Source organism: Engraulis encrasicolus, chromosome 14, assembly GCF_034702125.1.
Source record: "Engraulis encrasicolus isolate BLACKSEA-1 chromosome 14, IST_EnEncr_1.0, whole genome shotgun sequence".
NCBI lineage: Eukaryota > Metazoa > Chordata > Actinopteri > Clupeiformes > Engraulidae > Engraulis > Engraulis encrasicolus.
Genome location: NC_085870.1, coordinates 29,304,147 through 29,317,633, shown reverse-complemented (window position 1 = coordinate 29,317,633; position 13,487 = coordinate 29,304,147). Strand labels below are relative to the sequence as shown.

Genomic DNA, 13,487 nt, shown 5'->3' with positions numbered 1-13,487 from the left:
ACCGGAGGCTGGGGGTGGAGACAGTCTCTCCCGGTATAAAAGCCTTCAGACATGCTTGCCTCCCGTATGGATTTTTTTTTTTGGCTCTCTCTCCCTGTTTGTTTTGAGTTGTTCCTTTTTTTCTTTCCGTCTCTCTTCCCTGTCTCCCCATATCTCTCTGTTTATCTCTCCGTGCCTCTCTCAAACGTCATATCTAACCGGTTTGTGGTGGAGGGGAGCTGTGCAGAGGCAGCCAGCTAGGCAGGCAGACTGCTGTCAACAGAGGACACCTATACTAAAAGGCTCCCCTACGCCGGTGGTGCACACAGCGGGCAGAAACCCCCAGGAGTGGATTACAAGTCCGTGAGGGTGTCAACAGAGAGACGGAGTGCCCCCCCTCCCCTTCCCCTACTCCGCTCCCTCCTCCTCCTCCCCCTGTCACCCTCACCCCACAAACCCTCCTTCCTGTGCAAGCCTTCCAGTGGACACACCAGGGGACCACTGGCACGGCACTGGCACTAGCCACATCACTGGGCACCTCACCATCTGGCATTGTGAGTAAAAGTTTTTTTTTTAGAACTTGGCTTTATCTTTGTCTTTCTCTCTCTCAAACACGCACACATCAACGACATCATTATCACTGCCTATCACACACAAGCGCACACACACACACACACACACACACACACACACACACACACACACACACACACACACACACACACACACACACACACACACACACTTATCCTCCCATATGTACAGTACATAAACAAGTACATAAACACTGTACCTCACTCACCCTTTTTCTCTTGCACGCACATTTACACATGATTATTTTTGTAATTTTTGTCACCTCTGTATATTTCCCCGGTGCCACTTTCTGTGGGTGAGGTTTTGTGTTTGCTTATTTAGACTATCACTACTCTCACTCTCTCTCTCTCTCTCTCTCTCTCTGGCCCTCGCTTGCGCTGCTTCTCAGGGCCATCATGGTTAGAGTGTGGTGGGTCATGTGGTGTCTGTCTGCTGTTTGCATCTGCTGGAGTGCAGTGACGAGCATTTAGCAGCACAAGACGAAAAACCACAACAAGCTCGGTGCATTTTGGCAGCACAGAATTCAGTTCAACTTGCAAGGCCTCGCTTCTCCGGCACCAACTTTTTTGTTTGAAAGTTACGGTTGAGCAGTGCAGTCCGCCATTGCAAAGTTCACGTGAAGTAAACATGGGGGATTGTTTGTGTGTGCACACTGCTGCACTGTTATGCTTTCATGGATTAATTTGTCACCCTCCCCCCGTCGTGAACACTAGTTTTCTCTAACTGTCTTTCCTTTTCTCTCTGTTCTTTTCTGGATTTATTTTCTTTTTTTTCAGGTCATTTCTGTTTTTCTTTTCTTTTTTCTTGCGGCACCTTTCTTTCTTTCTGTTTCTTTCTTTCTTTCTTTCTTTCTTTCTTTCTTTCTTTCTTTCTTTCTTTCTTTCATCCTTTCTTTCTCCCTCCCTTCGTCTTCTTTTCTAGCTAACTAGGCCTTTCATCTTGACATCGCTGTATAGCTGAGCTTGTGTTTTCTAGCATCGTTCGTGGTCGAGGTTTTAAATGGCTGGGGTCACGTAACTGTATGTGATGAGATGGGAGGTGACGCTTAGCATATGCAGCTAGCCGGTTGTGTGATCTCTCTCTCTGTCATACACATGTTGCTAGGGCCGTAACCAGACATTTCCAAATACTGCCTGCTGTACTGTGCTGTACATACTGTACATTTAGAATGCTTCAAACACTTCAGTCAAACTCTTAAGTTTGTTTCATTAATTGAATCACTGCCTTGACAATAAATGGGGGTGGCGTATACAGACTGAAATTACGGTACCATTGTTGATCAAATATCGATTTTGATCATAGATACATTTTTAATTACTGAAAAAAATACTGAGGACATGACCTCTGTGTCCTCAATGGCAGTTAGGGCCATGCACGCTGTAATAGGCTACTGCCGCTCATGTTTTGGGTTTAGCCTCAAGTGCAGCACCTGGACTCTCACATGCACTTACATAACTTGCAAGCCGAGAAGGTTCATTGTAGCTGCCTCGATATAATCACATTATTCTTGCGCAGTACCAGCCAGAGCCCAGAGTTACACCGACACGTTTGTTTGTGAAGAAACAAAGGCATTGTGAGAGGGATATAAATGCACGCACGCTCACTTACCCTTGTGCCAAGTCTTGCTTGAAACTGGCGTCTTAGCTAAAAACATTATTACAAAATTATCTGCTGTCGCCTGTGTGAGTTCACAACTGCTCCCCAATGGGAGAGGAGTGTGTGTGTGTGTGTGTGTGTGTGTGTGTGTGTGTGTGTGTGTGTGTGTGTGTGTGTGTGTGTGTGTGTGTGTGTGTGTGTGTGTGTGTGAGGAAGTGAGATGTTCCTGAGCCAAACTTCTCACTTCTCCCACCACAAGATGTGTCGCCTGGAAAAGCATAGCTACTGTATGTTATAAAAAGCATAGCTATTTTGGCATACGGAGAGGGGGTTGATCATTAATTTAGTGTATTCTGTACTTTTGTGCTTCAAACAGACGTTTGGATGAGTGGAAAATGCCACTATCTCTATATCAATATTGTTCTCTTGTTTTATGCTGTCATTTATCATCACACTCTTTTCTTTGATCCTGTTTTCCTTCCTTCTCTGTGTGTGGGTGTGTGTGTGTGTGTGTGTGTGTGTGTGTGTGTGTGTGTGTGTGTGTGTGTGTGTGTGTGTGTGTGTGTGTGTGTGTGTGTGTGTGTGTGTGTGTGGAGCCCATTCTCGGGGAAAATCAACTACATGCTTCGTGGTGCCGCTACGATATAGCCTCATTTTTCGTAGTTGGGCAACGCGGCTGCCGTCGAGAGTGGGTGAGAGAGAGGGTGAGAGAGAGCGAGTGAGGGAGAGAGACCACCCGAGCAGCGTGCGTGCATTCCGGGAGGGGAGCGCTGTCGTTGTGTCAGCTTCATGCCATGTCTCCCTTCCTCCAACATTATCCCTAACCTTAACCCTAAACCTAACCCTTACCCTAAACCTAGCCTAGCCTTACCATAACCGTAAATCACTTGTTTGAAATGCTTGATTACCGTCGTTTCCAGTTAGCCTTCAGTCGCGCTTGATTGTTGACGTCCTTCCCCCCCGAACCAAACAACCCCAATTTTCAGTTCCCCCTTTCATCGCCCAACCACGAGAAACGAGGCTATTCGTAAAGGCACCACGAGGCTTAAAGTTGATTTTTTCTGTTTTTCTCGTAAGGCTTCACGAATGGCCCGAGTTACTGTTGGTGTGTGTGTGTGTGTGTGTGTGTGTGTGTGTGTGTGTGTGTGTGTGTGTGTGTGTGTGTGTGTGTGTGTGTGTGTGTGTGTGTGTGTGTGTGTGTGTGTTCGAGTTTGACTTGGGTGCTGTCTCCACTCCCTAGACAGCAGGCCCCAGACACAACAGTTACTGAATACATCCAAAGATCACTTTCCCCAGAAGAGCCATTACCACTCAAACGGGACAGTCCTCATCTTATTACCCCAGATATGTTTACATATCTACTGGCTATGAAGTGCCGCTAATAGGTTGCCACGGCAATAATAGCTTGTTTTAGAGAGTTCATTATGGATAATTCCTCCTCGCCAGGGAAATTAGGAGCTTGGAGACCAGTTGCTCATGTCGAATAGCGCGGCAGCTCTTGGAGGGAAAGCATATACCGCACCACAGCAGCCCAGCTAATAGTCTGCCCATTAGGGTGAGAGCTGTTTGGGCCTAATGACACCACCAGGGTCCCTTGACTGAAATGGAGCCCCACAACCAGGGGTAATGGCCAGAGAGGACAGGTACTGACCCTGGCTATAGCGGCCAGAGAGAGAGAGAGAGAGAGAGAGAGAGAGAGAGAGAGAGAGAGAGAGAGAGAGAGAGAGTGTGTGTGAGACAGAGAGAGAGAGAGAGAGAGAGAGAGAGAGAGAGAGAGAGAGAGAGAGAGTGTGTGTGAGACAGAGACAGAAAGAGAGAGAGAGGGGGAGGGAGAGAGATATGAAGCCTCACATCATCACCTCTTGAGGTCGTTAGATCCCCTTTGGATTCTCAGCACTGCAGCATCAGCTTGCCGGTGGCGGGCACAGACTGCATCAGCCTGCATGCGAGAGAGAGAGAGAGAGAGAGAGAGAGATTTTTAAGTATAAAATTGTGATATAATGAACTGTAAAAAATATAACTTTAATAGAACTGAAAATGAATGGTACTGGCCGGAGGCGGTAGGCCCCTACAATAGTTGTCTTGTGTGGGTGGGAGGTGTCTGAATGAGACTGGTATTGTATAGGTGGTCTGGGGACAACAGAGTGGCCATACTTTCATGCTCAGCACTCCAGCTGTCCGACACATAGTCTCGCTTCAGTGCTGTCTGCGTGTTTCAGCCCCAGTAAGTACTGGTCATCTGTCAGCCAATTCACTCATTTACTTGTATTAATTCTTCCTGTACTTTTCCCTGTATTTTTCTATTATTTGCTTACTGACTTACCGTCCACATAGTTGGTCTTCCCACTAATTCAGGGCTCAGGGCTCATGGCGTAATATCAATACGCTAGCAACATTTCTCGGACTTGCAAGAATGTATTTCTTTAAGCCCGTCTTTGTGTTCAGTTACGGAGACATTTCCTGAGGGACCAAAGGAAAACCATGACCAGTCACATTAGCCACGGCCCTGCCTTCTGCCAGTAAGGGCAAATGCCTCAGTCAATAGTACTGTAACACAATCAGACTGTAATTAACACTAATGACTGTGCACATATTGCCACACGCGCACGCACACGCACACGCACATGCACACGCACACGCACACACACACACACACGTGCACACACGTACAGTCTCTTAGCACAATGTCTCGTCTGGGCGACACAACCTTGAGAAGAAAAAGAGCCTCTGCATTGACTCGTGAATGACTTCACATGCTCATGACCCTAACACCTGGATATCAAATATCACTTTTTGATGACACAAACACCATCTTATGTCAACCTGGAGAAGCGGAAGCTGGTGGCCAAATAGGCCACAGCATGACCTCACTCCCTCCCGCCGTGTGACTTTGTTTGTGTGCTCATGGTGGAGACATGGATAACAACAGAAAGACATTATTGTGACACCTTAGCCTCTCAATAACGGTAATAGTACTCGTCCAGCCCATCCACCCCAAGAGTCTTTCTGTTTGAACATAGCCTGTCAGATGTTGTGATGACGTCCACAGTTATAGTACATATGTAACAGTTTTCGTAATGCATTTGGTTATAAAGGCCTATTCACACCAAGAGCTTAAACCCGTTAAAACACTGTGTTTTAAATTTGTTGTTACCAGAATGGCAATGACAGACTCGTAGTGCATTACTAAAGGCCATGTGTTATGTCATAGCAGAGTAGTACTATGGAAATGAATCTTTCAATGACTATTACAGCGTGTCTCAGATGGTACGACGCACATTATGGGGCTACTGGTTACCGTAACTAATGGTTAACTACAACAACCTCAATACAGAACGACATTGTTTTTTGTCAAACTAATCAATTAATAGAACACAGATGTCCTGTAAATTTCATGAGACTCATGATACGACTGCATTGTTTTTTTAGTCATAAATGATTTAACTCTTATTGTGATCACAATGAGATCATCCAGCACTGGTATGTTTGTGGTATAACAGCTCTTCAAGATTGCTCTCCTACTCCATGACAATTACTGCAAAACAGTAGCAGAGTGCACAGGCTTCTAGTGCGTCGACCAAGATGGTTTGGGAGCAAAATTGCAGGAACACGAATCATGCCCCCTCCCATTCCCTTCCCTCCCTTTTGTATTTTGATATAAAGGGCTGTGTGGGCTGCTGTATTGCCCTAAATGGATCTCAGCCTCTACCTCACCTCTATTCATTTGTGAGCTGTCATTGAGCTCCTTGAGTGTTTATTGCATAAGGATGATGAAGAAGATGTTTCGAAAGCACAATGACTCACCCGACACCCGAGCTCTCTGCTTTTCGGTCGTGTTGTCATTACCCCTCGCAATTGTGCGATTAAATTTGATGAGGGTCACCAAGGCTATTACCAAAAAAATGCCCCCATCTGCAGTATCATGCGTTCAATAGCATATTCCATTTGCCACCAGACACTTGAAATCCATTTGGCAAAGAGCTGCAACAGTCACTATAGAGCAGCGGTTTTCAAAGTGGGGGCTGGGGACCCCTGGTGGGCCATGAGGGTGTTCCAGGGGGGCCACGGCAGTTTGGCAGGAAACTAGTGGTATACTGTATAGGGGGCCGTGTCATGGAGAAGTTTGGGAACCCCTGCTATAGAAACATTATGAAAATACTCTATGTGTCCTTTGAATCTGCAACTCCTTCAGGGAGGTCTGTTCGAGTTGTGTTATGCCGCATTCCAGACCCAATCCAAACTAGTAGGAGATAGCACTTCCGCAGCAGTTTAGCTGACTTTAGCGAGGTGTATTGATAGAATACAAAAAAGAGGTATAAAGGCAATTATTTTGTCATATGTTACATTTATGTTGACAAAAAAAACATGTTATAACATGAAGAACATGTTGAGTAAAAATGACTGTGTTTGGAACAGCTGCACACAAGGGAAATTAAGTTTCACTTATTTGTTGGCATTTTAAATAACAGATCCATGGGCGTCGCCATTATGCTTTGCTGTCTATGTTGTCTTTGTGAATTGTTTGTTTCTGTCTGTACTGAGTCCTATGGAGTGCGTTTTGCGTTTTTGCTGCTCTTTTGGCTAGGGCCCACTTGAAAAAGAGGCAACTGCCTCAATGTGTTTTTACCCTAGTAAAATAAAGGAGAAAGAATTATCATCCGACTTCAATTTGTTTATGTGGGTATACGTAGTGTGAGTTTGCCCCACTTAGTTGGAGCTTCCACTTCGACTGGTGTTCCAGAGCATTTTTCGTAGTAAGAGGTTGGATAAGTGTGATCTCCTACTAGTTTAGGTTGGGTCTGGAATGTGCCATTATAACTAGGAATGATTTAGAACACCTGCACAAAGTCAAAAGCAAAGTCAACCGAATACAGTGGGGTAATCATAACTCCTTAGTCCTGACATACAGCCAACAGCATAGAACAAACACAACAAGATAATAACTACTTTGACCAATAACAGTTATACTACAGCTGCTTATTACCAATCTTAATCACTATTATCACCTGTCATAGCCCATTGTAAAGTACAACCTTTACAAGTACAACCTGATTGTATCTATTATGGATTTTTATGGATTTCATATATTTGAAATATTGCTGTAATGTTGCCTATAATGTTGCATTAGAACTTAACTCACTTTTTACTTTTAAGCTGCTTCTTTGCATCTGTGGACTGTTTGCAAATGACACCTTACCTGTATAGTTAGTTAGTTACAATAAAGAATTTCTACAGTTGGTATTCTGCTAAGCAACTATGGAGCTCACAAACCCAAAGCCACTTCCTCAGGTAATACTCGGTGAGCTAGCTACAGGATGTCTCATCTCTGCCTTCTCATGATATATCTAGGCCACGGCATGGGCTCACTCACACAGGCTTCCTGTGTTTGTCATGGTCAGAGAGCACCTCTGTTTATAGCAAACACGGCAGCAGGTCTCAGCCACAGGTTTCATCACCTCAGCTTGACAACCACTTTCCACTGAGGCAGAACTTTCTGGCACCTCCTGAGAGAAACTGGTGGAGAGCAAGAGAGCTGGCAGGTTCTTTAAAAAAAAAAAGGGAGGGGTCAGCAAAGGACAGGCGAGTGCCCTACCGGTTGGCCACGGCAGGGCAGAGAGCTGGCAGGTTCAACACCGCTTAACAAAGGAAAAACTTATGCAGGCTAGACACATTGAGCCCGTTTACATGCGCATCAATAAACCGTTTATGATCAGGTTTTTGGAGTTACCGGTTTATTCGAGCGCTCATGTAAACTGAATAAACAGTTTTCATAATCGGTTTATTGCCGTTATCGGTTTTTGAGAAATCTGATTTGCACAGGTAGGTTTTTGACTAATAAACTGATTTCTGAAGACATGTATCCAGCATAATCGGGTTATTATCAGGTTATTGACATTCTAGAAGGATAAGTAGCCAATCACAAGCCTTAAATTCTAGCTTCGTGTCACACACTTTAAAGGAACACAGGCAATCGCAATAAACAGCAATAAACCGTTTACTTCAATAACCTGTTTATTCCAATAACCTCATTATTGCGGCCATATAAACTGTCTCAATGTCTTACGATGCCTAGAAACCAAACGGGAGTGTGTTGCTGGAGGATAGGAGTAAAAACACGAGAGCAGACAGACGGACAGTGGCGAGTCTGCAATGTGTGACCTCAGGGTACGGGAGTAGGGTTTGTTTTGAAACACAGGCCCTGTTGTGATGGCACTGTCGGGCCACACAGAGGTCCTTGTTGTTGGCCGTGGTTTTGTTGCTGCTGTTGTTGTGGCCAAAGAATGTGTGTGTGTTTGTGTGTGTGTGTGTGTGTGTGTGTGTGTGTGTGTGTGTGTGTGTGTGTGTGTGTGTGTGTGTGTGTGTGTGTGTGTGTGTGTGTGTGTGTGTGTGTGTGTGTGTGTGTGTGTGTGTGGGGCTGTGGCCGTGCGTGCACGCCTATTTGTGTGTGGTATGGTGTATGTGTGTGTGTGTCACTGCTGACTGGCTCCAAGGGGATGAGCAAGGGTCAGGACTCAGCCTGAGACAACAAGGTCATTCTCAGTGACCTCAGTAAGAGAGAGAGGGTGTGTGTATAATGTGCATGCTTCTAAAACAAAGCATGCATGGAATCAAACACTGGCATGTGACCAGCTCCCTACAGAGGTTTGCTGTGTGTGTGTGTGTGTGTGTGTGTGTGTGTGTGTGTGTGTGTGTGTGTGTGTGTGTGTGTGTGTGTGTGTGTGTGTGTGTGTGTGTGTGTGTGTGTGTGTGTGTGTGTGTGTGTGTGTGTGTGTGTGTGTGTGTGTGTGTGTGTGTGTTGACGTATGTCTGTGTCTGGGTCCTAACTTTCACAGTCTGCCCTATTCTTTTATCAACACAAGAAAAAAAAAACAGCCCTCCCACTGAGACTAGACAAATATACATATCATGACTAATGTGTTGTCATTAATGTAGCTCAAACAATGTCGTCATAAATGTAACCTCGGCGAGCAGACTTTACAGCTCAGCAACAGGTTATGAATCAGTTCTTTACTGATCGCCTCTGCTTGATACATAAATGTCTGCAGTGGCTCTGAGTCAGCCCCATGATTGGCCTGCATGTTTCCCCACCAATACATCTGCACCAAAGACCTTTTGTGCATTTCACTTTGATAGCTTATGATCACAGTCTGTGTGGTGCCATGAAGTGGTTTGTGCTCTTTGATTGAAATCACCTCTCTGAAATGTAATTTCATGTTTCAGCTCTGACCTTTTCCCTCTTTCATTTCAACTGAACTACCACTACAGTATATGACACAACCATACAAAGAGTGTCTTCTGAAATAAAAACTGGAATACAATGACCAGTTGTGCTTTTTTTCTATTCCTCATTATGGATGTATGTACAGTATTCTGAAAACGTTAGGGCTGCCGCATCAAAGGGCATGATTTTAAGATGGGATATTATTTCGCAGTCTCTGTGATCACCATACTGCCTGTATTTTATAATGCATGTTGTTTCTGAGAACGGGTACAAAGCAAGTGAGGGTTGAACAAGGACACCTGCTTTGTGGGCACACCATGCTCTCTGTGTGCCCTCTTTTGCATGCCTTCTAGACACAAGATTGTACCCTGGCGGAAAAAAACCTATTTCACAGTAGCAAATACATCACACTTCTAGAGGACTTTTGAAACTCTTTCTGAACATTCCATGCACCGTGGTTAGGCTAAGCCTGAAACTTAGGTGGTAGGCCTATTTCAGTTCTTCAGACTCTTGCAGTGGTTTCTTAACCCCTTAGCGCAGAGCCTATGTTATAACCTTACTGTCACCAAAATGGTAATGGCTATGTCTTAATCTGTTACTTAAGCCTCTCGGTAATGTCATAACAATGTTGTTATGATGTAGTTGCGTATTTTCAGCAAATAGTGAATAGGCTCGCCGGCGACCCCATCTGCACTAAGAGGCTACCACATATTGGCCTCAAGTGCTCATTTTCTCTTATGCTGCCTGTGCTACGATAGTCTCTGTTCTCCAGACAAGAAGGACAATTAAACACAATTAAACACAATTATTTTCTTTAGCTATTCTATGCTTAATTTGTTGTTATGGTTACAGTGACATGGGAATGGAAGCTGCCATACTGTCAGTCAGGTGACCACACAGAGCCAATTACAACGCAGCGATAAGCGTTTGTGATGCTCCAGAGAAGGCACTTCAGTTTTCTCAGTCTCGGTAGGAGGTCTGGCTGGTTCCCTTTTGGCAAACTCCCCTTCATTAAATTTCTGTACCCACAACACATACGGTATATACCTTGATCCACCTCTGCTTACTGAAGAGGGTGAGACCACATACTGTTGTCACCGCCTGAAGATTCAAGTCCTCCAGTAAGCTACCCAAAGTCCCATGCCAAGTCTTCAAACACTTTCTCTGTCTCAGAGAGGTGGCTTTTTACAGCTTCTTGTTAAGCAGATATCTTCAGGAGTTTTTGAGCAGGTGGGGAGGTAGGGAGGGATCCTGCAGCTCCCTCCTGGCAGGAGAACATTTTTGTAGCTATCCTTACTGAACAGTTGAGTCTATGATCTATGTTTTTTTGCTGTTTATGTGTCATGGGAATTTATGAGATGATAGAGTTGATGGAGTTTATGTATTTATTGATACTTTTGCTACACTGAGAAAGTGTCGCTAGAGGCAACAGTATGTCTTAGGTGGTTTAACAACGTTAACATTAACTAGCTTCATTCCATTTTTTTCATAACACTTCAAAAATTGAGAGAAGAGTTACTATTTATTGAAAAAAAACATGCTGGCTTTACTTATTATAAGTTGGTTCTAAGCGGCACGTCTTACAGTCCATTTCCATAAAGCCTTTTAAAATATACTGTACATACCACTGTGCACATTTTGTTCTATTACATTCATGGCTGTTCAGTGAGGGCCAGAGAGAGCTGAGTATTAAAAGAGCAGACTAGAGCAGAGCAGAGCAGAGCAGGGCCATGTGGTGACCAGAGTGTTCTGCGCCTGAGTGAGCACTCCAATCTCGTATGGGGGCCACTGGGGTGGAAAGTAATATGACCACAGGCCCAAATACTCTCGCCCATTCACACACGTACGCACACACACTCATGAACACATACAGACATGCAAACGCATACACACACACAAATTCATACATTCGTACACACACATACACATACACGCACGCACACACGGACGCATGCGCGTGCACACACACAAACAAACACACGCACACCCACCCACACACACACACTACACAATGCTCCTTCTGGATGATTCACAGCTTCCCAGTCATGTTCACTTCCTTGTTTCCTTCTTGGTGTGTGACCACACTTATACAGTATGCTGAAACACACAGACACAGACACAGACACAGACACAGACACAGACACACACACACACACACACACACACACACACACACACACACACACACACACACACACACACACACACACACACACACACACACACACACACACACACACACCCTTCACTTCTCTACACGACACATCATGCATGTGTGGACATCCATGTTTCATAAACAGTATTTGTTGAATGTCATTTGTAATAAATCATGTGGCTTACCGTAGATTACATAAAAATGTGGTATTTCCTAGACCTTTAGTTAATCCTAGACCTTTAGTTAAACTCACAATATTACATTTTCTAGCCATTTCCCTTGCTGTGAGCACAAACAGCATTGAGCCAGACATGTTAAAGTGACAAATGTTTCCATCCCACATCATCTACGGCCAGCTTTAGGCACCAGACTATTTATTATACAATATGCGGGAGGAGGGGAAGGACACATTTCCCCCAATATCTAAAAAAACAATGAATTGCCCCAAACCTCTGTGCAGATGAATTCCATTTTCAGATGTATAGATACATTCACACAAAAACACTCTTTGTGTTTCTGTATGTAATGTACCAAATTCTGACATCAGATTCTGTATGCACTTATGATGCAGACCAATCCGTGTTGGACTTCTTTTCGAGTCCCAAGGGAGTGGTGGGCTAATGAATGGGTCACAAAGCTCCGTGGTGACATTAAACAGAAGTTAGTAGTGTTTACCTCAGAGATTAATCTTAACGTTTGCATATTAGTGTTAAACAGAGATCATTCATATTCACACTCAATGAGCCAATAGAACAAACATTGAACACACATTTCCATAATCGTGCAGCCCTAACACACACTGACAAAATCAAAAAGTTGGGTTTGAGTCAAGATGATGACAAATTTCAGGTGTCTGTTTCTTTATGTTGACTGGTCAGTTGCCATCATCCTACCATATTACATCTCAGTATAATATCTGCAGTGATGTCAAGTGGATTTAGATCTAACTCATACGTTGTGTCTCAGATGGTGCGCTTGTGCACTTAGACACTTGTTTTAGTGCCTAAATTAATACGCCATATGCACTAAAACATGGACACCGAAGTGCACAAGTGCATCATTTGAGATTCAGCAATAGACTCAGACTTCCCCATTCTGATAGTTAGTGAGGAAGAATGAAGTGTTGGCATTTCCAACTCCTTCCTCCTCCACCACCAGAACTCGGCCAGCAATCCCTCTTAAGGAATGTGACCTGGATGGCCTCCACAGCCCATGACGTAAATCAGCCCAAATCTGCTTTCTTCTTTATGGGGAGAAATGATACAGGATTTCACGTCGCATATCTTTTTTTTCCCCCTTGGATATCCCCATTCATGGGCATTTATGGATTGTTCACAAAAAAAAAACATTCGCTGAAGACTGGAGAGGGACTTGCTTGGATTACACTTGCTGGAATGTACCAGCGGCTCCAAGAAAATAAAGATAATTTGCCGCCGCACTGATAGTTTAATCTTACTTATCTTCAGGAGACGCCTTTCATTTTTCATGGGAAAACTTCTACAGTCAGGAGGCATGGAAGTGTTCTTGCCCCGTGTCTATTGAACTAACCTTGCACCAGCATGTGCAGTTGTTTAAGTTTCAGGTTTAAAGTAGTAGATAGAGGGTGTTGATGAAGTGCTGTTGGCCGAGCCTACTCTTCCTGTCACAGAGAGGTGTGCAAACACTCAAGAGTGTTTTAAAGCAGGCCCTAAAAGCCATGTAGCCAGAGAGGAAATGGAAGAAGGAGAGGAAGAGGAAGAGAGAGAGAGAGAGAGAGAGAGAGAGAGAGAGAGAGAGAGAGAGAGAGAGAGAGAGAGAGAGAGAGAGAGAGAGAGAGAGAGAGAGAGAGAGAGAGAGAGAGAGGGAGAGAGAGAGAGGGAGAGAGAGAGAAGGAAAGGGAGAGACAGGGAGGAAGAGAGTTGGATATGCTCAGACATCTTTGCAGCCTAAAGTAAACTGCAC

At 44.4% G+C, this 13,487-nt stretch overlaps 1 protein-coding gene and 1 long non-coding RNA gene across 2 annotated transcripts in view; one reads left to right on the top strand and one right to left on the bottom strand.

Moving 5' to 3' along the window:
• Window positions 1–443: 443 nt before the first annotated feature.
• The window catches only part of cdk18 (cyclin dependent kinase 18), a 58,082-nt gene continuing 45,038 nt past the window's right edge, over window positions 444–13,487 (top strand). The window contains exon 1 of the mRNA XM_063215362.1: window positions 444–533. The gene's annotated coding sequence lies outside the window, so the exon portion shown is untranslated. The remainder of the gene's footprint in view (window positions 534–13,487) is intronic.
• The window catches only part of LOC134462371 (uncharacterized), a 61,277-nt gene continuing 51,808 nt past the window's right edge, over window positions 4,019–13,487 (bottom strand). The window contains exon 3 of the long non-coding RNA XR_010037512.1: window positions 4,019–4,108. This is a non-coding gene — a long non-coding RNA (uncharacterized LOC134462371). The remainder of the gene's footprint in view (window positions 4,109–13,487) is intronic.